The 21,427-nt window shown below is 43.7% G+C and overlaps 1 long non-coding RNA gene across 1 annotated transcript in view; it reads right to left on the bottom strand.

Moving 5' to 3' along the window:
- LOC130307281 (uncharacterized) overlaps positions 1-20,782 on the bottom strand; it is a 29,090-nt gene extending 8,308 nt beyond the window's left edge. Inside the window, exons 1-2 of the long non-coding RNA XR_008856477.1 lie at positions 20,588-20,782; positions 17,922-18,073 (exon numbers count right to left, since the gene is read on the bottom strand). This is a non-coding gene — a long non-coding RNA (uncharacterized LOC130307281). The remainder of the gene's footprint in view (positions 1-17,921; positions 18,074-20,587) is intronic.
- Positions 20,783-21,427: the final 645 nt, after the last annotated feature.

Here is a 21,427-nt window from a genome sequence, read left to right as displayed (position 1 = left end):
GTATAGTTTTCCCACATTAGGCTGTAGTTCCCCCACATTAGGTTGTAGTTCCCCACATTAGGTTGGCAGTATTGTTCCCCCACATACGGTTGGCAGTATAGTTCCCCCACATTAGGTTGGCAGTATAGTTCCCCCACATTAGGCTGTAGTTCCCCCACATTAGGTTGTAGTTCCCCCACATTAGGTTGGTAGTATAGTTCCCCCACATTAGGTTGTAATTCCCCCACATTAGGTTTTCAGCATAGTTCCCCCACATTAGGTTGTAGTTCCCCAACATTAGCTTGTAGTTCCCCCATATTAGATTGGCAGAACAGTTCCCCACACATTAGGCTGGCAGTATAAGTCCCCCCACATTAGGTTGCAGTTCCTCCACATTAGGTTGTAGTTCCCCCATATTAGGTTGTCAGTATAGTTCCCCACATTAGGTTGTCAGTATAGTTCCCCCACATTAGGTGCAGTATAATTACCCACATTAGGTGCAGTAGAGTTCCCCCACATTAGGAAAAGTATAGTTCCCCCCACATTAGGTGCAGTATAGTTCCCCACAATAGGTTGTAGTTCCCCCACATTAGGTGCAGTATCGTTCCCCCACATTAGGTGCAGTACAGTTCCCCCACATTAGGTGCAGTATAGTTCCCCCACATTAGGTGCAGTATAGTTCCCCACATTAGATGCATTATAGTTCCCCACATTAGGTGCAGTGTAGTTCCCCCACATTAGGTGCTGTATAGTTCCCCCACATTAGGTGCAGTATAGTTCCCCCACCTTAGGTACAGTATAGTTCCCCCACATTAGGTACAGTATAGTTCCCTCCCACATTAGGTGCAGTATAGTTCCCACCACATTAGGTGCAGTATAGGTCCCGCACATTAGGTGCAGTATAGTTCCCTCACATTAAGTGCAGTATAGTTCCCCCACATTAGGTGCAGTATAGTTCACCCACATTAGGTGCAGTATAGTTCCCCACATTAGGTGCAGTATAGTTCCCCCCACATTAGGTGCAGTATAGGTCCCGCACATTAGGTGCAGTATAGTTCCCTCACATTAGGTGCAGTATAGTTCCCCCACATTAGGTGCAGTATAGTTCACCCACATTAGGTGCAGTATAGTTCCCCACATTAGGTGCTGTATAGTTCCCCCACAGACATACAGCCTTCAGCCATATACAGTGTATGGCTGGACACTGTATGCCTGTGTACTGCCCCACTTCAGTGTTCCGTCCACCACTCCTCCAGTCAGGGGTCACAACCTATAGGCCATAGAAGTTGGTCCTGGGACCGGAGGAGCGGTGGTCAGAGCACTGAAGTGGACCACTTTAAACCATATTAAAAAAAAAATAAAATCTGACTGTTCTCGGGAAGATGGCCATCACAGAGGACAGGAACCTAAAAAATGTTAAGGTCCGGTGTATCATGTATTTACCTGAAAATTTGTAAAGCACAACCTCAGTGTTCTTCTATTTATGCCCTCCAAAAAATACACTGAGTAGGTATTTCACCATAATGATTATTTTGAAGATGTAAGTGAAAGATTTCTTTGTCTGGTTTGCAAAATGATCTCTTTTCGCCTCTTTCTGCTACAGAGATCTATCCCAAGACATGACAGAACAACCCTTTCTTAATAAATCTCTCAATGTATAACAATGAAATCCAATCTTACATAAAGAGCTATGTTTTGTTGTAACTCCCCAGAGGTACAGTAGATCCAGTTTTCTTATAGAACGCTTACAAGGCCACTTTTAGAAATCATCAAAAAGGTTCTTACAAACACCAAAGGCATTCTGAATCTCACTCTATTCTATCCCAAATTAAATTTATGCTATTACAATCTCTTGCCTTGTTTTTTACATGATTGTCATACGAATATACCCTATTGTTTAAATCAAGTTTTTATGTTAAACTTAAATTTTGTAACTTTTTGCAGATTTTATTTGACTATATTCAAAATAATCCCCAAATCTTGTAGTTTTAATTCTGTAAACTAGGTCTAATAATAGGATGACACTTCCTGTTCTTCACTTTTCATCAGTCTTGTGTTATTATCACCCAAGCCAACATAACAATGAAAGGTAACACCTATGTTTATATACAGTATATAGTGGATAAGAGGATAAAATCCGTCTTCGAGGTGCTGCACAGAACTGGCATTAACACGACCACATGACGACAATGATTTTATTGGGTATACAGCTGGACAACCGGTTTTAGCACTTTCATGTGCCTTCCACAGGTCCACTGGAATGACTGATGCAGCGTCCTGATGCATGGCTGTTCTTTGTTGAACTGCCAGCTCCTCTAAGGCTGGATTCACACTACGTTTTTAGGATACGGGAACTGGATCCGACTGGGGGGAATGAAAACTGGGAGCTCCCGTATCCCAGCTGGACCCAGCCCATATCTCATTCATTTCAATGAGCCGACTGGAGTTACTATATGACTCCACTCGGCTCATTGAAATGAATGAGATATGCAAGGGATCAACACCTTCTCTCTTTTTTTATCCCCACAATTGATTTCCATGCTATATAACAGTGGATCACATCAATAACAATAGGTGTATGGTCTCAGCTCCCTTTCATCTCCCTCACTGTAGAATGACCTCTGCACTGGTCACAGAGCATGCCTAGAAAATTCTCCTATAGAAGTCAATGAGAGCTCCTATTGTTTTTTACAGTTCATGTGCTGCTGTAAATGATATCTCTACATTCTGTCAACAGTGTAGAGCAAAAACATGGCTCTAAATATGGCTCGATAATATTGTACAGAACTGAAACAAATTTCCACCCTTCCTATTTCTTTCCCTTCTCTCCTTATTCCTCTCACCAGCTAAATTTTCCTCATGTTTGTTATTTCTTGGACAATTAAAAATATAAAATGTTCTCCAGTTGTCCACATAAGGTTACATTTTTTGTACCTTCTTGATTTCATATATTACTGCAACTTTGTCCCTGCATTCTTTAAAAACACAGTAAATCCATAAATAAAGATTTTTAAAGAAAAGAAAATAGAAACAGGGAATGTGTCAGTATCTGGCTCAGATATTTTATACTTGGAGGTGTGTAAACTCCAAAATTAATGCGCCTTGAATATCTTCAAGGCAGCATTAAGGTAGCACCTGTGAGGCAATGCACCTATATTAGCCAACTCAGGTGGGGCTTGCAGCTTGCCTCCCTCCTCCCATTGCATGTGTGCTCAGTCACGCTGGAGGGTATCTGGGAGGAAGTTGTGAGTCGACCGAATGCTGCAGTAATTGCCCACTGGCCCCTGTTTTGCTTATCAAGCACAGGTAGGATTAGCGTAGGTCCCGCACCATCTTGAGAAACCTTGGCGTTGGTGTGCGGGCTCTGGTGTGTCCTTCATATAAGGATACACTGGCGAATGTCTCAATTTTAACATCAGTGTTGAGGGATAGCCAATGTCATTGTATACATCTACCACAGTAGTGCACCCATATTCCTGTATTGTATTCTAATTGTTACACATCCACACCGTTTATCTGGTGTAGGATTCTATTGTGGCACTTGTAGTCCGCTGCAGGCATCCTCCATTGTATGCATTTTTATGCTGGGGATCGCCCTTAGCAACGGACTACAAGGGCAGGATCTGCTCCCCCAGTATAAATGCACAACCACATTTGGGGTTGAGCACCTCCAGCCATTTGAGACCACGTTTTTTTTTTTTGTTTGTTTAAATTTTATACTTGGAGGTGTGTAAACTCCAAAATTAATGCGCCTTGAATATCTTCAAGGCAGCATTAAGGTAGCACCTGTGAGGCCAGGCACCCATATTAGCCAACTCAGGTGGGGCTTGCAGCTTGCCTCCCTCCTCCCATTGCATGTGTGCTCAGTCACGCTGGAGGGTATCTGGGAGGAAGTTGTGAGTCGACCGAATGCTGCCGTAATTGCCCACTGGCCCCTATTTTGCTTATCAAGCACAGGTAGGATTAGCGTAGGTCCCGCACCATCTTGAGAAACCTTGGCGTTGGTGTGCGGGCTCTGGTGTGTCCTTCATATAAGGATACACTGGCGAATGTCTCAATTTTAACATCAGTGTTGAGGGATAGCCAATGTCATTGTATACATCTACCACAGTAGTGCACCCATATTCCTGTATTGTATTCTAATTGTTACACATCCACACCGTTTATCTGGTGTAGGATTCTATTGTGGCACTTGTAGTCCGCTGCAGGCATCCTCCATTGTATGCATTTTTATGCTGGGGATCGCCCTTAGCAACGGACTACAAGGGCAGGATCTGCTCCCCCAGTATAAATGCACAACCGCATTTGGGGTTGAGCACCTCCAGCCATTTGAGACCACGTTTTTTTTTTTTTTTGTATATATATATATATATATATATATATTTATATATATATACATATATATATATATATATATATATATATATATACATACATACATGCCTAGTAACAAGCCGCCAAGTTGCTCTCTTTCATTCATAGAAATCTGTACTTCTTTGTTTCACTGAAATTATGAGCTATGAAAAAGAGATAATGACTACAGAGAATAGCTCTTTGTTTAAGCTGGCAGTAAAAGAATATGCCTGTTTATATAGAAAATCAGTGTTATAATCTAACATGGAAGTTTTGCGAATGAAATCTGCTTCTGAATACCATATTGATCTTTTTTTCTTGAGACAGAGCATCTGTCACCTGAATGGCTCTATCATCAGACTGTAAAAGAATAAAGGATTTCATGCCAGGAGAATAGTAAATACCGATATTTCTGCACAGGATGGCATGTGTATAAATAATGGTAGAAGCATACTTCTTGTTACTGTGTGCCATGAATTATCAAGCTTCTACAATATCTGTTATCATTCCACGTCCTGTTTGATCTTCCTTGATAAACGTGTCTTGTCCCTTCTGCCTTTTCAGGCAATACAGATTGAAAATAACAAATGAGTATCCACAATGATAGCTGACACTAATTCAATGAAAGGAAACCTAAACCTAATCATAATATCCTAATTAATGGAAAAAGCAAGAGTATGTAGAACACTAAATAGACAATGGAATAGAGAAACATACCTTTCACTAGTGTGTAGGAAACAACCCACATCAACTCATGCTGGGGAAAGGGATTGTCTGGTCACTTTACTCTTTCCTGCCTTGCAAGTTAGCGCAACTGGATAAATGCATACGTCCTAGCGATCTTCTTCACAGCGCGATGCGCTGCAGGAGATCGCCAGCAGGACCTGCCTGTCAATCACAGCCCGGGTTCTGCCTCAGTCCTGATCTTGGAATCAATGGGGTTGACAGGGGGAGGGGGCTCCTCCTGTCCACCAACGACGATCACAAGATCCTGTTGGTTGCCATGGCAGAAGGAGGCCAGCTGATGGCCTCCTATCTGCCTAGTGTGGTAGCCTGTGAGGTCCAGCAACAGGCTGGATAGCACAGGCTGTTGTTAGTCAGTTTAGTACTGACTGCTATGCTGTGCTGCAGTACAGATGTACTGCAGCAAAGGAAGTAGGTGTAAGCTTACATGGGGCAGGGTGCACGGTCTTACTCTGGGGGAATGGAAGAAATTAACTGGAAGCACTGGCACTCATTAAAACTCCAAATTTATTGCATCCATAAAATCACCATGATATACAAAGCAATCATAGGATCAAGGAGTCAACATGCATGGTTGACACGTTTTGGGTTCATGAAATGGATCATGTACTTGAAACGCATCAACTGTGCATGTTGACTGTTTGATCCTATCATTGTTTTGTATATCCTGATGATTTTATGGCTGCAATTGATTTGGAGTTTTATTGAGTGCCGGTGCTTCCAGTATATTTCTTACAGATGTACTGCAGCATAGTATAACCTGTAAAAAGTGAAAGCTAAAAAAGTAAAAGGTTTTTAAATAAATAAAAGTGTAAAAAAAAAACACATAAAATAAATGCCCCTTTCTCAATAAAACCCTATATTATCACCGCAAAAATTTTAAACAGCCAAACCTATACATAATAGGGGAGATTTTTCAAAAAATGTGCAAAGGAAAAGCTGCCCATAGCAACCAATCAGATCGCTTCTTTCACTTTTCAGTGGCCTTGTTAAATATGAAAGAAGCGATCTGATTGGTTGCTATGGGCAACTGGGCAACTTTTCCTCTGGACAGGTTTTGATAAATCTCCCCCAATAGGTATTGCCACATCCGTAATGACTTGTACAATAAAACAATAATAGTATTTATCCCGCACAGTGAAAACAGTAAAAAAGAAACAAAAAAAACAAAAACAAATTTTGGTCCAAATCAAGGAATACAAAAGATCAAAAGGTAGCATAGATTGAAAAATGGTGCCTGTCAGGATCCGGACTAGTAGCTGGAAGCGGTACAGGAGGTGAATCCTCTATGCCAGAGATGGATTGGCGTGGACCGTACCGGAGGATCGGTTCTAAGCAGTTACTGGTTTTCACTAGAGCCCGCCGCAAAGCGGGATGGACTTGATGCGGCGGTAACGACCAGGTCGTATCCTCCGATAGCGGCTCAACCTCACTGGCAGTTGAGACAGGCGAAGTACAGAAGGGGCAGGCAGAGACGTAGGCAGACGTAGCAAAGGTCAGGGCAGGCAGCATGGGTTCTCAGGCAGTAGTCGTTAGCAACGGGATCGGCAACAGGCAAGGATATACACAAAAACGCTTTCTCTAGGGCACTGAGGCAACAAAGATCCGGCAAGGGCAGGAAGGGGCAGGATACCTTTATAGGAGTGACAATAAACAGATTGGGCGAGGCACCAATCAATGGTGCACTGGCCCTTTAAATCTTACACTGCCGGTGCGCGCGCGTCCTATAGTGCAGGGACGTGTGCGCCAGGAGTCACGTGAGCGGGGAGCAGAGTAGAGGGCCGCAGCTGGCACGGGTAAGTGGCGCTGGGATGCGGGACGCGCGATGGGACATCCCGCAGCGCGGACCGCGTCCCTGACAGGGGCAGAGACGGAGTGTCCCCGGTCAGAGAGTCCGACCGGGGCACCCCGCTGGGACAAACGCTGCGAGCGCTTCGGTCCAGGAGCAGGGACCGGAGCGCTCAGCGTTACAGTACCCCCCCTTTGGTCTCCCCCTCCTCTTGGTACCCAGGAACCTGAGGATGAGGTTGCGGTCCAAGATGTTCTCCTCTGGCTCCCGTGATCTCTCCTCAGGACCGCAACCCTCCCAGTCAACCAGAAAAAATCTTCTCCCCCTGACCAACTTAGAGTCCAATATCTCCCGAACGGAGAAGACATCCGAGGTACCGGATACAGGTGTGGGAGGAAGACTCTTGGGGGAAAAGCGATTAAAGACAGCAGGCTTGAGGAGGGAGACATGAAAACAGTTGGGAATTCTAAGAGAGGAAGGGAGATGAAGCTGATAACACACAGGATTGATCCTTTTCTTGACTCTGTAGGGTCCCAAGTATCGAGGACCAAGCTTGTAACTAGGGACCCTGAAGCGGATGTACCTGGAGGAAAGCCAAACTCTGTCCCCAGGAACCAGGACAGGAGGAGGCCAACGTTTCTTGTCCGCTTGGATTTTCATTCGGGATAAGGCCTGTATTAGGGAGAGCCGCGTTTCGCGCCAGATGGAGGAAAAGTCCTGCACCAGGTCGTCCACTGCAGGTACACCGGAGGTGGAGGATAAAGGCTGAGGAGGTAGGGGATGACGACCGTAAACCACAAAGAAGGGAGACTTGTTGGTGGCGGAAGAGTCCTTGTGGTTATACGAGAACTCTGCCCATGGGAGGAAGTCGACCCAGTCATCTTGGCGGGAGGAGACGAAGTGGCGAAGGTAGTCACCCAAAATTTGATTTACCCGCTCCACTTGACCGTTGGTTTGGGGGTGGTAAGATGAAGAGAAGTCCAGCTTGATTTTAAGCTGCCCACAAAGGGCCCTCCAGAATTTGGACACAAATTGGACCCCTCTGTCGGAGACAATATGTGAAGGAAGGCCGTGTAACCGGAAAATGTGTCGCAAGAAATGCTTGGCCAACTGTGGCGCAGATGGTAAGGCTGGCAATGGGATGAAGTGCGCCATCTTAGAGAAGCTGTCCACGACGACCCGAATAACTGTTTTCCCTTGAGAGGGTGGTAGATCTGTAACGAAGTCCATAGCGATATGGGACCAAGGGGTCTCCAGTACAGGAAGTGGCTGGAGAAAGCCAGCGGGTCTCTGGCGAGGGGTCTTGTCTCTAACGCACACAGAACAGGACTGCACAAACCCAGAGATGTCCTTTTCTAAGGATGGCCACCAATATCTTCTGGAGATAAGTTGTACAGTTTTTCGGACGCCAGGATGCCCTGCGAGTAGAGAAGAATGCCCCCACTTAAGAATTTTCAGACGAAGACGGGGAGAAACATAGGTCTTCCCTGGAGGGAGATTGCGCAAGTCTACAGGTGCCACGGTGACAAGACATTCCGGCGGCACAATGTGCTGTGGCTTGGCCTCATCTCCTGAGACATCAGAGGAACGAGAGAGGGCATCAGCCCTGAAGTTCTTACTCGCTGGACGAAAGTGGATCAGGAAATTAAATCTGGCAAAAAACTAGAGACCAGCCAGCTTGGCGGGGGTTTAATCTCTGAGCAGACTGAAGGTATGATAGATTTTTATGATCCATGTAGATATTCACGGGATGTACAGAACCTTCTAGTAAATGCCGCCACTCCTCCAAAGCCAACTTGATGGTGAGTAATTCTCTATCTCCAATGGAATAATTTCTCTCAGCGGGAGAGACAGTTTTAGAGAATAACCCACAAGTAATCGACTTGCCTTTCGGAGTCCTTTGCATGAGCAGAGCACCAGCACCCACGGAGGAGGCGTCTACCTCCAGGTAGAAAGGCTTTGTGGGGTCCAGCCAGGACAGAACTGGAGCAGTGGCAAAGGCAGACTTGAGAGCGCAGAAGGCCTCCTCAGCCTGAGGAAGCCAGGATTTCGGATTAGCCCCCTTCTTGGTTAAGGCCACAATTGGTGCCACAAGGATGGAACAATGCGGGATGAACTGCCTATAGTAATTAGCGAATCCGCAAAATTGCTGAATGGCCTTGAGGCCAGAAGGACGAGGCCATTTCAGGACGGCAGAGAGCTTGGTAAGGTCCATTTGAAGCCCCTTGGCGGAAATGATGTAGCCCAAGAAGGGAAGACTGGTGCGGTCGAATAAGCACTTTTTGAATTTGGCATAGAGGCGGTTCTTCCTGAGACGGGAGAGCACCAAGCGGACATGAGTTCAGTGTTGATCCAAGTTAGAGGAGGAGATGAGGATGTCGTCCAAATAGACTACGGCACAGGTATAGAGCAGGTCTCTGAAAATGTTGTTAACAAACTCCTGGAAGACAGCTGGGGCATTACAGAGTCCAAAGGGCATGACTAAGTACTCGAAATAACCGTCTCGGGTATTAAAAGCCGTCTTCCACTCATCCCCCTCTCGGATACGAATGAGATTATAGGCCCCCCTGAGATCCAACTTGGTAAAATACTTGGTGCTTTGTAAGCGGTCAAAGAGTTCAGCAATCAGGGGAAGAGGGTGACGGTTCTTAATAGAAATGCTGTTAAGTCCTCGATAGTCTATGCAAGGTCTGAGGGTGCCGTCCTTTTTAGAAACAAAGAAGAATCCTGCTCCGGCAGGGGAAGAGGATTTCCTGATAAACCCTCTCTGCAGATTCTCCTGGATATACTCTGACATGGCAAGAGTCTCTGGAGGAGAAAGAGGGTAGATTCTTCCTCTAGGTGGCGAAGAACCAGGTTGCAAGTCAATGGGGCAATGGAGGCAACACCTCCGCTTGTTTCTTGCAAAAAACGTCCGAAAAATCCACATAGGGTTCAGGCAGACCAGGAGGAGGAGGAACGACAGGTGCAGACTTGACTTGTACCGGCTTGAGGCATCTGCCAAGACAAGCCGAACCCCAGCTTCGGATCTCTCCGGAGGTCCAATCCAGAACCGGACAATGGTGCTGGAGCCAGGGCAGACCCAAGAGGAGTTCAGAGGTGCAATGGGATAACACAAAAAGCTCAAATCGCTCGAAATGCAGGGCTCCGATGTCCATCTGGAGGGGGTGCGTACAGAACTGCACCATGCCGTCGAGTCTCTCTCTCCGTTGACTGTGGAGATTAAGAAGGACTTTTGCAAGCGAATCACAGGGAGGTTGAACTTGTTTACCAGCGAGGCGTCGATGAAGTTACCGGCAGAACCGGAATCCAGAAAAGCTGTGGCAGCAAAGGATGTCTTGGCGGGTACTGAGATCCGCACGGATACTGTAATGCGTGGAGAGGAGATATTCACACCTAGTAACGCCTCTCCAACGTTGACTAGGTGTGGGCGTTTCCCTGACGTGGTGGACGAAGAGGACAGTCCCTTAGGAAATGCTCAGTACTAGCACAGTACATACAGAGATTCTCGTCTCTACGGCGGTTCCTTTCTTGCGTGGTCAGGCGAGACCGATCCACCTGCATGGCTTCCTCAGCGGAAGGCCCAGTAGAGGGTTGCGGTGGATGCTGGAAGATAGGAGCCAGACGAGGAAAACGTCTGGGGTGAGCACTTCCCTTTTCCTGCAGCAGTTCCTCTCGTCTCTCAGCAAAACGCAGGTAAATCCTGGTGGCCAAGTGGATGAGGTCACTCAGGTTGGTAGGCACATCTCCTGCAGCCAGGACATCCTTTATGGCGCTGGACAAGCCTTTCTTGAAAGTAGCACAGAGCGCCTCGTTATTCCATGAGAGTTCTGAAGCAAGGGTACGGAAACGAATAGCATAGTCTCCCACAGATGAACACCCCTGGGACAAGTTCAGTAAAGCAGAGGAAGCCCGGGCTGGCTCCTCAAAGACACTCCGGAATTCCTGGAAGAAACTCTGGACACTTGCAGTGGCTGGATCGTTGCGGTCCCAAAGCGGTGTAGCCCAGGCCAGGGCCTTCCAAAAAAGCAGGCTAACAACGAAGGCCACCTTGGCTCGCTCAGAGGGGAACTGGTCCACCAACATCTAAAGATGGAGAGAACATTGAGACAGGAATCCGCGGCACAACTTGGGATCACCGTCGTACTTGGCCAGCATGGACAAACGGACTCTAGAAGAGGAGGCGGCTACAGGCTGCGGTGGTGAAGCTGGTGCAGGCGGAGGTAGCGGCTGCTGCTGCGCAGGTAGAAGTTGCTGCAACATGGCGGTCAAGTGTGCAAGCTGCTCACCTTGCTGGGCGATCTGCTGCGACTGCTGGGCCACAATCGTAGAAAGGTCGGCAACACTTCGCAAAGGCACCTCAGCAGGATCCATGGCCGGATCTTACTGTCAGGATCCGGACTAGTAGCGGGAAGAGGAACAGGAGGTGGATCCTCTATGCCAGAGAGGGATTGGCGTGGACCGTACCGGAGGATTGGTTCTAAGCAGTTACTGGTTTTCACCAGAGCCCGCCGCAAAGCGGGATGGACTTGCTGTGGCGGTAACTACCAGGTCGTATCCTCCGATAGCGGCTCAACCTCACTGGCAGCTGAGACAGGCGAAGTACAGAAGGGGCAGGCAGAGGCGTAGTCAGACGTAGCAAAGGTCAGGGCAGGCAGCACAGGTTCTCAGGTGGTAGTCGTTAGCAACGGGATCGGCAACAGGCAAGGATATTCACAAAAACGCTTTCTCTAGGGGACTGAGGCAACAAAGATCCGGCAAGGGCAGGAAGGGGCAGGATACCTTTATAGGAGTGACAATAAACGGATTGGGCCAGGCACCAATCAATGGTGCACTGGCTCTTTAAATCTTACACTGCCGGCGCGCGCGCGTCCTATAGTGCAGGGATGCGCGTCGGGAGTCACGTGAGCGGGGAGCAGAAGAGAGGGCCGGAGCGGACACGGGTAAGTGGCGCTGGGACGCGGGACGCGTGCGGGGACATCCCACAGCGCGGACCGCGTCCCCGACAGAGGCAGAGATGGAGTGTCCCCGGTCAGAGAGTCCGACCGGGGCACCCCGCTGGGACAGACGCTGCGAGCACTCCGGTCCAGGAGCAGGGACCGGAGAGCTCAGCGTTACAGTGCCAATACAAAGTACAGCCTGTTCTGCAAAAAAATAAGCCCTTACACCATGGACAAAAAATTTAATTATGGCTGTCGGAACAAGACAACACGAAAAAGGGGAAAAAAGGATTTTGTTCAGAAAAGGAAAAAGAACATAAAAAACTATTTAAATTTGGTATCACCATAATCGTACTGACCCACAAAATAAAAATAACATAGTTTTTACCATACAGCCATAAAAAATTATTTTAAAAAACGCCAGAAATATTCCAATTATTCACAATACTTTTTAGTTTTTCACAAAAAATGCTGCATGAATCAACAAAGATTTACCATTAATATAAAGTACAATATGTCACGAAAAAAAAATACTCCAAATCGTGTCTCTAAAGTAAAAGCATGGGTTTGTTCATTAAGGTAAAAACAGGCGGAGTAAAGTAGTTATAAAGACCAGTTCACCTTTGGATTGATAAGCACTTCCTTGCACAGACTGGACATGGGAACACCAATGGCAATATAAACAAATTAAATCCATTGAAGACTAGTGTGCTGCTTTAGAGATTTATTATGATCCATAAATACACATATTGCACAGAACAAAAAATGAAACATGTTTTGAGCTGATTATAGCTCTTAGTCATACTTATCACTAAGGGCTATAACTAGCACAACAGGTGTCTAGTTTGTTCTCCTGTAGGTGATTTTATGGACTATAATAAATCTCTCAAGCAGCATACCAGTCTTTGTTGGACTTTGTTTGTTTCTATAGACCAACAGCTTATACGGACTATAATAATTTGCTGGATGATGACTCCATGTACTAAAAAAAAAAACAAAGAAGTAAGATACAATGGGACAGACCAAATATTCATCTTGAAGATAAAGAATCCAAGATCTTCACATTTTGTCCACATTTTCTAGAAGAGCATACTGAATGAAAATGGTTAATTACTTCATACTGCATACTAAATATTGTAAGGGTTTCTCCCTGGGCATAGCTCTGGGATCGTCCTTGACACCGCCACAGGACAAATTTTCCCTTCAAACAGCAGGCAAACAACAGTACTTTATGCAAGTCCGGCCCCTCGCCAACTTTATTAGACAGGTTGCAGGATAAATAAAAACATAAGACAATCCAGCATGCCCTGACTATCAACTGGTGGGCTTTTCCCGGCCAGTTAAACTTATGCCCCCTGCAACCTTCTACTCACTGTTCACACACAGCGTTTGCAACCTCTTTCTGTGTGTCTCATCCACACTTGGGGCCATTCCTAGCTCTGCCTGTGTGTTCCTCAACAGTACCCCTGCCTCCTCCCTACAGCCACCTTGCTGTCTTCTGGGGAGGGCCCCAACTATTCGGTCTGACTTCCTTTCAAACACACTTCCCCTTTCTGCTACCTCATTAATTAGGCCACAGGTGGAGGTTTCTCCAAGGTTAGCTAGGGAAATATACCCTTCCCTTTCCACAGTGTCACAATATGCATAAAATTTTTTAGGGTTTAGGACTATACCTTATATCCATTTTTTAAAACAAAGTAATTACAAGTCTTTATATAGGGCTCGCATTTTACTGATCAAAGTCTATCCATATAAGCCCCAACAGGAAATAAACTGGGTACCTTCTAAGTAGCGTCAGCAATGTAGAAGAGTATACGAGTATTGTGCACAGTGACAAGCTATTAAATACTTAAAGAAAATCTGTCATCAGAATCACCCGCACTAAACCTGTTACACAGGCTTGTAGTGCGGGTGATCCTGATTAAAATGCTCCTTACCTGGTTAAAAACGGTTCAGCGGTTCTTCAGATATCTTTATTTTTAGTTTTCTGTTATTCCCTGCTTGGGACTCAGTGGGAGGTGTTATCATCTGGGACTCGGCCACACGTCATTCTAGCTGGGCGGAGCTGCTGCTCGGCTCATGAATATTCATGAATTTATCATTGTAGTCTAATTCCTTTTTCTAGGTCTGGTGGGGAGGGCCGCGAGGATAAGTTCATGAATATTCATGAGCCGGGCAGCAGCTCCGCCCAGCTAGAATGACGTATGGCCGAGTCCCAGATGTTAACACCTCCCACTGAGTCCCAAGCCAGGGAATAACAGAAAACTAAAAATAAAGATATCTGAAGAACCACTGAACCGTTTTTAACCAGGTAAGAAGCGTTTTAATCAGGATCACCCGCACTACAAGCCTGTGTAACAGGTTTAGTGCGGGTGATTCTGATGACAGATTTCCTTTAATTGTCACTACATATTTAGACAAATGAAGTCTTTGCTGTAAAACTGTCTTCTTTCCTATGAGATTATTATATTATTATTTATAATAGTAATACTATTATCATTATCATTGTTATTATTAACTACAAAAATAATGTTTGATATCATGAACATCCTTGTGATTTCAGTGCACCTTTAATATTACAATATAAGATATAAATTGTCTACTAATACATATATATTAGTCCATGGGATAACATTAATGCAGCATTCTAAAATAGCTACTCTGATTTTCATGCAGTTATTTTAAGGCATCTGATATTCCTCTTTTAGCTTAGAAGCCAATGACCCAACTGAAACTGTTTCTTGTACAGACAATGCGTACAGATACATATTCAACTGTGAATATAAATGTAATTTCTTTGTCCTTCCAAATTTAATAGAGAACAAAAGAACTTAAAAATTGCATTCTCCCATTTGAAGAATACAGACTTTGTTTTAATACAATGTGTTTCCTGTAGTAGTTTTAAGCAATACATTTCATCTGCTTTATTTTTCTTTCTTTCTTTTTTTTATATTGAATCTTTTGATTTACAAATTAAAAATTATGTGGACATTTAAAATGTTGTCATTGATATAAGTAAATTCCAAAATGAATCGCCAACATGAAGAAACCAGCCTGTAACAGTAATATGGCACGAACAATACATATAATTATTCAAAATGCTTGGACTTTTTATGGGTCAAAATTATTGGTGCCCCTAAAAAATTAAAAAAGAAGCAAAAGACAAAACAAAGGAACCTGCATGTTTCAACAAAAATGTGTCCTTGCTTGAAAAATATTTTTAAAATATTGTTGGCTTTGCACCATAGCACATTGCTGACTTTGGTCCAAGGCTTTTCAATAACTGTTTTCCAACCTTGTAAAGCATTACAAAATGTTACTACTTAATAATAAAATAGGGCTCTGATATTTTTGAGTTCAGAAAATATGAGGGAATATGTATAAATAATATCATCAATTTATACAAAAAAAAAACAACCATCATGAAGAATGGTGTCACTCAACAAAAATGTGTTTGACATTTTTTTTTTTTTTTTAATCATCATAATGCTTACGAAATCATTAAAAAATAAATAAAAAAAAGGTGTTCTACTACAGGGGTAAAGAATTGCAATACCCCATCATCATATGATTAAACTACCCAGGCCCACATATATAATGAATTATGTATATGCTGCATAGGCAGTCCCTCATTACTATCAAAAAGGCCAGGGCATTAATGCCTTATACATATAGGGGGAAATTTATCAAAACCTGTGCAGAGCAAGAGTGGTACAGTTGCCCATGGCAACCAAACAGATTGCTTATTTCATTTTTCACAGGTCTCTTTAAAAATGAAAAAAGCAATCTGATTGGTTGCCATAGGCAACTACACCACTCTTCCTCTGCACAGTGTTTGATAAATCTCCCCCATGGTGTCATTTTTAATGAAAAGTGTACTGCATAGAATCAGAAGCCCCCAAAATTTACAAAATGGCATTTTTTTTTAAATTGTGCTACACAAATATTTTTTTTCTGGTTTTGCCGTAAATTTTGTGGTGAAATGATTGATGTCATTATAAAGTACAATTGGTGGTGCAAAAAATAAGCCCTTATATGGGTCTGCAGGTGCAAAATTGAAAGTGTTATGATTTTTATAAGGTGATGAAAAAAAAATGAAAATGCAAAAACTGAAAAACCCTGCATCCTTAAGGAGTTAAATATATATTTATGTGTTTGTGTGTGTATTATAGATTTCCAACAACTAGGAGTGTAATTTATTCCATCCCAAGCAGTGTTCACAAAGAGCAACATTTCAGCTACCTCATGCTGCCTTTCTCAAGCAAGGCTATATTCACACTGCAGAATTTCTAGCTGAACGTCCCGCTGGAAAAATTTACTGCACTTTGGGAATGCGGAATCCAGATTCAATTCATTCACATGGCTACATTTACGCTAAGGGTGACTTTAGGTCCTTAGTCCCCAATCATTATGTCCTTCCCTGCCTCATCCTATAGGTTAGGTTACTCTGTCCCAGAGAGATTTATATAATAACAAACTTTTGTATATTTCATTCTATTCCAAATGCCCTACATGCTTATTGTGCTTTCTCTTGGTTGTAAGTTATCTCCTTTTTATCTTATTATAGTTTTTTAGTGTTCTAGTGTATTATATCCCTATTCCTCATTCCATTGTTACACGTGAAAAATTGAGAAAATACGGTCTTAGAGGCGCTGCACACAAACTTGGTCACAAATGGGAGGACTCGAGCCAGCACAGGACAATAAATATTTTTATTTGAAACAATGGACGACGCTTATCGGCACACAGAGAATGCCTTCCTCAGGTCCAAACATACAGTGCAAATTAAGGGGTGGATCAGATGCAAGATTGCACTCGAGGGGTTAAAGAGGCTTGTTTCTCCACTGCCGCTTGCTGTCTTATGTTGACTGGGATGATGTTGTATGTCCGCTTGTAATGATTGTACACAGCAACAGCAAGCACTTTCTTTGCAAAAGACTGGCCCACCACATACTTATCGAGGTAGTTAAAGATCTTTTTGGGTGGTGGGGGAGTGTCTTTGGTGGCAAAATATACAGTTGTCTCAGAAAAGGCTCTAAATGGTAACTTCCTCCTTACAGGAGCCTCAAGAGTTCCAGGTCTTCTAAAAACTGACAGATGTCCCCGACTGCAAGCAACTCTGCTTTTTCTTCCCGACAGGAGTAAAAATGGCGTCACGTCACATCAGCAGGCTGCCATTTTTACTCCTGTCGGGAAGAAAAAGCAGAGTTGCTTGCAGTCGGGGACATCTGTCAGTTTTTAGAAGACCTGGAACCCTTGAGGCTCCTGTAAGGAGGAAGATACCATTTAGAGCCTTTTCTGAGACAACTGTATACTTTGCCTCTAAAGACGGTGCCAGCAAAGATGGATCAGGGGATGGAAAGAAGTCTGTGAGTGAAGGAAGCGGCAAGAAGACCTCTGGCAGACCTCTGATCTCTGCAGAGACCTTTGTCTCCTCTACCTGTTTTGTAAAATGTGAGAAATGCCACCACTTCTTCGTTGTGCTGTCTGAGGCAGAGTCAAAGAAATCTATAAACCATGAACCCGAGACTGCTGCTGAAGCTGTGAAACTAGCGTTTCAACAGAAACCTCCCCCACCAAAAAAAAAGATCTTTAACTACCTCGATAAGTATGTGGTGGGCCAGTCTTTTGCAAAGAAAGTGCTTGCTGTTGCTGTGTACAATCATTACAAGCGGATATACAACAACATCCCAGTCAACATAAGACAGCAAGCGGAAGTGGAGAAACAAGCCTCTTTAACCCCTCGAGTGCAATCTTGCATCTTATCCACCCCTTAATTTGCACGAAACGCGTCATCCATTGTTTCAAATAAAAATATTTGTTGTCCTGTGACGGTTCGAGTCCTCCCATTTGTGACCAGGTTTGTGCGCAGCGCCTCTAAGACCGTATTTTCTAAATTTTTCATGTGTTGCTCAAACTGGCCCTTGCGCAAGAGTCCAGTCCCGGTCAGAGTGCAATAGCCATTACCTACTAAAACCATACCCCCACCAGTCCACTGCAAGCATTGGTCCCAGGAACCCTGGGATTAAGGCTTGCCATCAGATCTGGTGAGTATATCACCTAGGTGTGGTGGAGGGTCACACCAACTCGGTATACGTAAACTAAGGGTTTATTACCTCTTTTCCTATGTCTTTCATCCTATTGTTAGGATCTGTCTGTCCTTAAGTCACTATAAATATTTCACATGCCAGCATCCTCGTCCCTCTTGCTTCAATATCTTACATTCACTCTGTGCAAATTCCTCGGTTGAAATTCTGATTTCCAGATTCTGCAAAAACATTAAAGATGCCATTAAAATTTTGCTGAATTCCATGTTGAATCCCATTAAACTCAATGGGGCTTTGAATTTCGGCAGAATTTATTGTTTTGAGCACATATAAATTCTGACGAAATTCTGCTCAAGTTCTGCAAAACTGCAAAAATTCCACAGCAGGCTTTACAGAATGGAATTTGAATGGAAATGGCAGAATTTCCCCTGGGCGAACATAGCCTGACAGAGAGTACAACTTTAAATAGACATACATACATTACAAAGTAGTGAATTAATAATATGAATTATATAAATCAAAATTCATGAATATACATAGTGTACATAAACTATACATGACCTGCAATATCATTGCTTTCCATATTATCTATATATATCTATATATATATTAAACTCAACGTGTGTGTGTATGTATGTGTGTATGTATGAGTGTATGTTCCAGCATCACGTCCAAACGGCTAAAGATATTAACATGAAACTTGGCACACATGTTACTTATATGTCAACAACAAACATAGGCTAGGTGATTTAACCCTTACTCTCCCCCATTTGCCAGGGGCAGCGTTTATGTTTAAAGTCCCATACAATTCAATGGGAAATATATGTTACTGCATAACTTCCAAACGGCTGGAAATATTTCAATAACTGGTACACATATTATGGGTCGGGATAGGAGGTCGGGATAGGAGGACGAGATAGGAGGACGGGATAGGAGGTCGTGATAGGAGGTCGGGATAGGAGGACGGGATAGATGGACGGGATAAGAGGACGGAAAAGGAGGACGGGAAAGGAGGATGGGAAAGGAGGACAGGAAAGGAGGTCGAGATATGAGGACGGAAAAGGAGGACAGGAAAGGAGGATGGGAAAGGAGGACGTGAAAGAAGAACAGATAGGAGGATGGGATAGGAGGACGGGATAGATGGACGAGATGGGAGGACGGGATAGGAGGACGGGAAAGGAGGATGGGAAAGGAGGTCGAGATAGGAGGACGGGAAAGGAGGACGGGAAAGGAGGTCGAGATAAGAGGACGGGATAGGAGGACAGGATATAAGGATGGGATACGAGGACGGGATAGGAGGTCAAGATAGGAGGATGGGATAGGAGGACCGGATTGGAGGACGGGATAGGAGGACAGGATAGGAAGTCGGAATAGGAGGTCGAGTTAGGAGGTCGAGATAGGAGGTCGGGATAGGAGGACGGGATAGAAGGTCAAGATAGAAGGACGGGATAGGAAGTCGGAATAGGAGGTCGAGATAGGAGGTCGGGATATGAGGTCGGGATATGAGGTCGGGATATGAGGTCGGGATATGAGGACGAGATATGGGGTTGGGATATGACAACAATATATGAGTACGGGATATGAAGTCAAAAGCTTCCTCTGTTGATTTTCCTCCACAACAAGGATTAGAAAGGAAAAAATGGGCAACGCCAGGTACTCTGCTAGTTTACTATAAAGTGCCTGAGCATATAAAGAGCATAAGCCTCCGTGTTGTTAAATAATTAGTGATAAATTAATTAATCCTCAAATATTGGAGACACATGCAGGACATTCGCCGATATTATCGGTATATGAGTTCACAGTATGTATAATTCTAATGCGGAGTGAAATGAACACACGGGGAGATTTATCAAAACCTGTCCAGAGGAAAAGTTGCCCAGTTGCCCATAGCAACCAATAAGGCTACTTCTTTCATTTTGCGGAGATCTTGTAAGAAATGAAAGAAGAAATCTGATTGGTTGCTATGGGCAACTCAGCAACTTTTCCTCTGGACAGGTTTTGATAAATCTCCCCCATAGAGAGTATACATTCTGCAAGTTTCTTTTTATGTACTTACTGGGTATTAATGAATATCATGACCATGTCTCCAATATCGGAGGATTAATTGAATTATAGATAATTATTTTACAACATGGATGATATTACACTTTATGCCTACTTTATGTACATTGTGTATCTTGATTAAATTTGATAGTTTATATAATAAAATGTGTATTTATTTATTAATTGATTTCTAATGTATATATGGCTATTTAATGTCGCACTTATTTATTCTGGAGGGAGGCAGTGTAAGGCTGCTGAAATGTGTAGCTCTTTGTGAACACTGCATGGCATGGAATAAATTTCACTTCTGGTTGCTGGAAATCGTATGTGCTGCAGTACTTTGTGGTATTGATATCAGGAGTCCCTGACCATGGCCCATATAAATGCAAGCACATCTACCATTGCTCTCCAGCTATGGATGGATGAATGTGCTGCTAGTTTTCTAATTCTCTAGCAGGTCCTTTATTCGCCATGTCTATCCTGCTTGTGATTTAAACATTCATTTATTTTTTTGTGCAAGCACAAACGGTTCAAAACTGGCACTACTATGTTCTGGCTTACGTCTGGAGGTCCAAGCTTTCTCAGGTGTGTAGATGGGGTAAACAGACACTGTGTGGAGGTGCTATAAGCCCAAGCAAAGTTCATCCAAGTGACATTTATGCAATCGCAGGTAAGAATAAGACTACACTCACCACACTTCTTCCAATAGTGCTATAGTTAAAACACCCATCCATGGTGGTACATACAAAGGGTGCTTTCAATAATAGTAACAAGTTTCACGCTACCTGCGCATCATCTGGCTCATCTGAGCTGCAAATCTGCTGCAGACAGCCTTAGGAGTGCCCGCCCTCATTCAAACTTGAAGTGGTAAACATGCTGCTAGTTTGCTATGAAATCTGCCCGTGTGAATGAGCCCTAACTGCTGTCTTTATATATCTCCTGTACTTCACTAACGGTAGGGAGAAAGATGAAGGATTTCTCATTAACAACCAAGCAGATTCCAGCTCTCATTTGTCATTTGACACTTTAGACAATAAAAGCGGTCATTTCACTTGACACAAGTCTTTATGACTTAATGAGTCTTTTCTTTTTCAATAATTTTCATAAAATGCTTATATTAGACAAAGAGACCGTGGCATGTGCCTGTCTGGTTAACTTTTAAAGTAACTATTATTTTTGGGATATCTATTCATGATGACTATTTTGTGAGTATTTTTATGTTCTACAGTAGATTACTATACTTGAGGTAGGTCTTATACAATTCATACATTTTAGAATACAGAAAAATACGTAGAAGCCCACAAAAAGAAACCCTTTAGTCTAAACTACAATTACTTCATCCACAGTCCTCATAATTTGATTTGTTCAGAGAGAAGTGTCTTTCTCTTCAGCAGAATGTTCTGTAATAATGCATAGTGGACCAGTTACAGCACCATTTGTTTTAACATCTGTAGCATAAAGATGCTAATTACATGTTCCCTTGAGAGATCCTTTCTGTGGTCCGCTGTTGAGCTAACAAGGAGTAGCAGCTG

Source organism: Hyla sarda, chromosome 1, assembly GCF_029499605.1.
Source record: "Hyla sarda isolate aHylSar1 chromosome 1, aHylSar1.hap1, whole genome shotgun sequence".
Classification (NCBI taxonomy): Eukaryota; Metazoa; Chordata; class Amphibia; order Anura; family Hylidae; genus Hyla; species Hyla sarda.
Note: the sequence above shows the minus strand (reverse complement) of the source record. Positions and strands in the feature narration are given on the sequence as shown.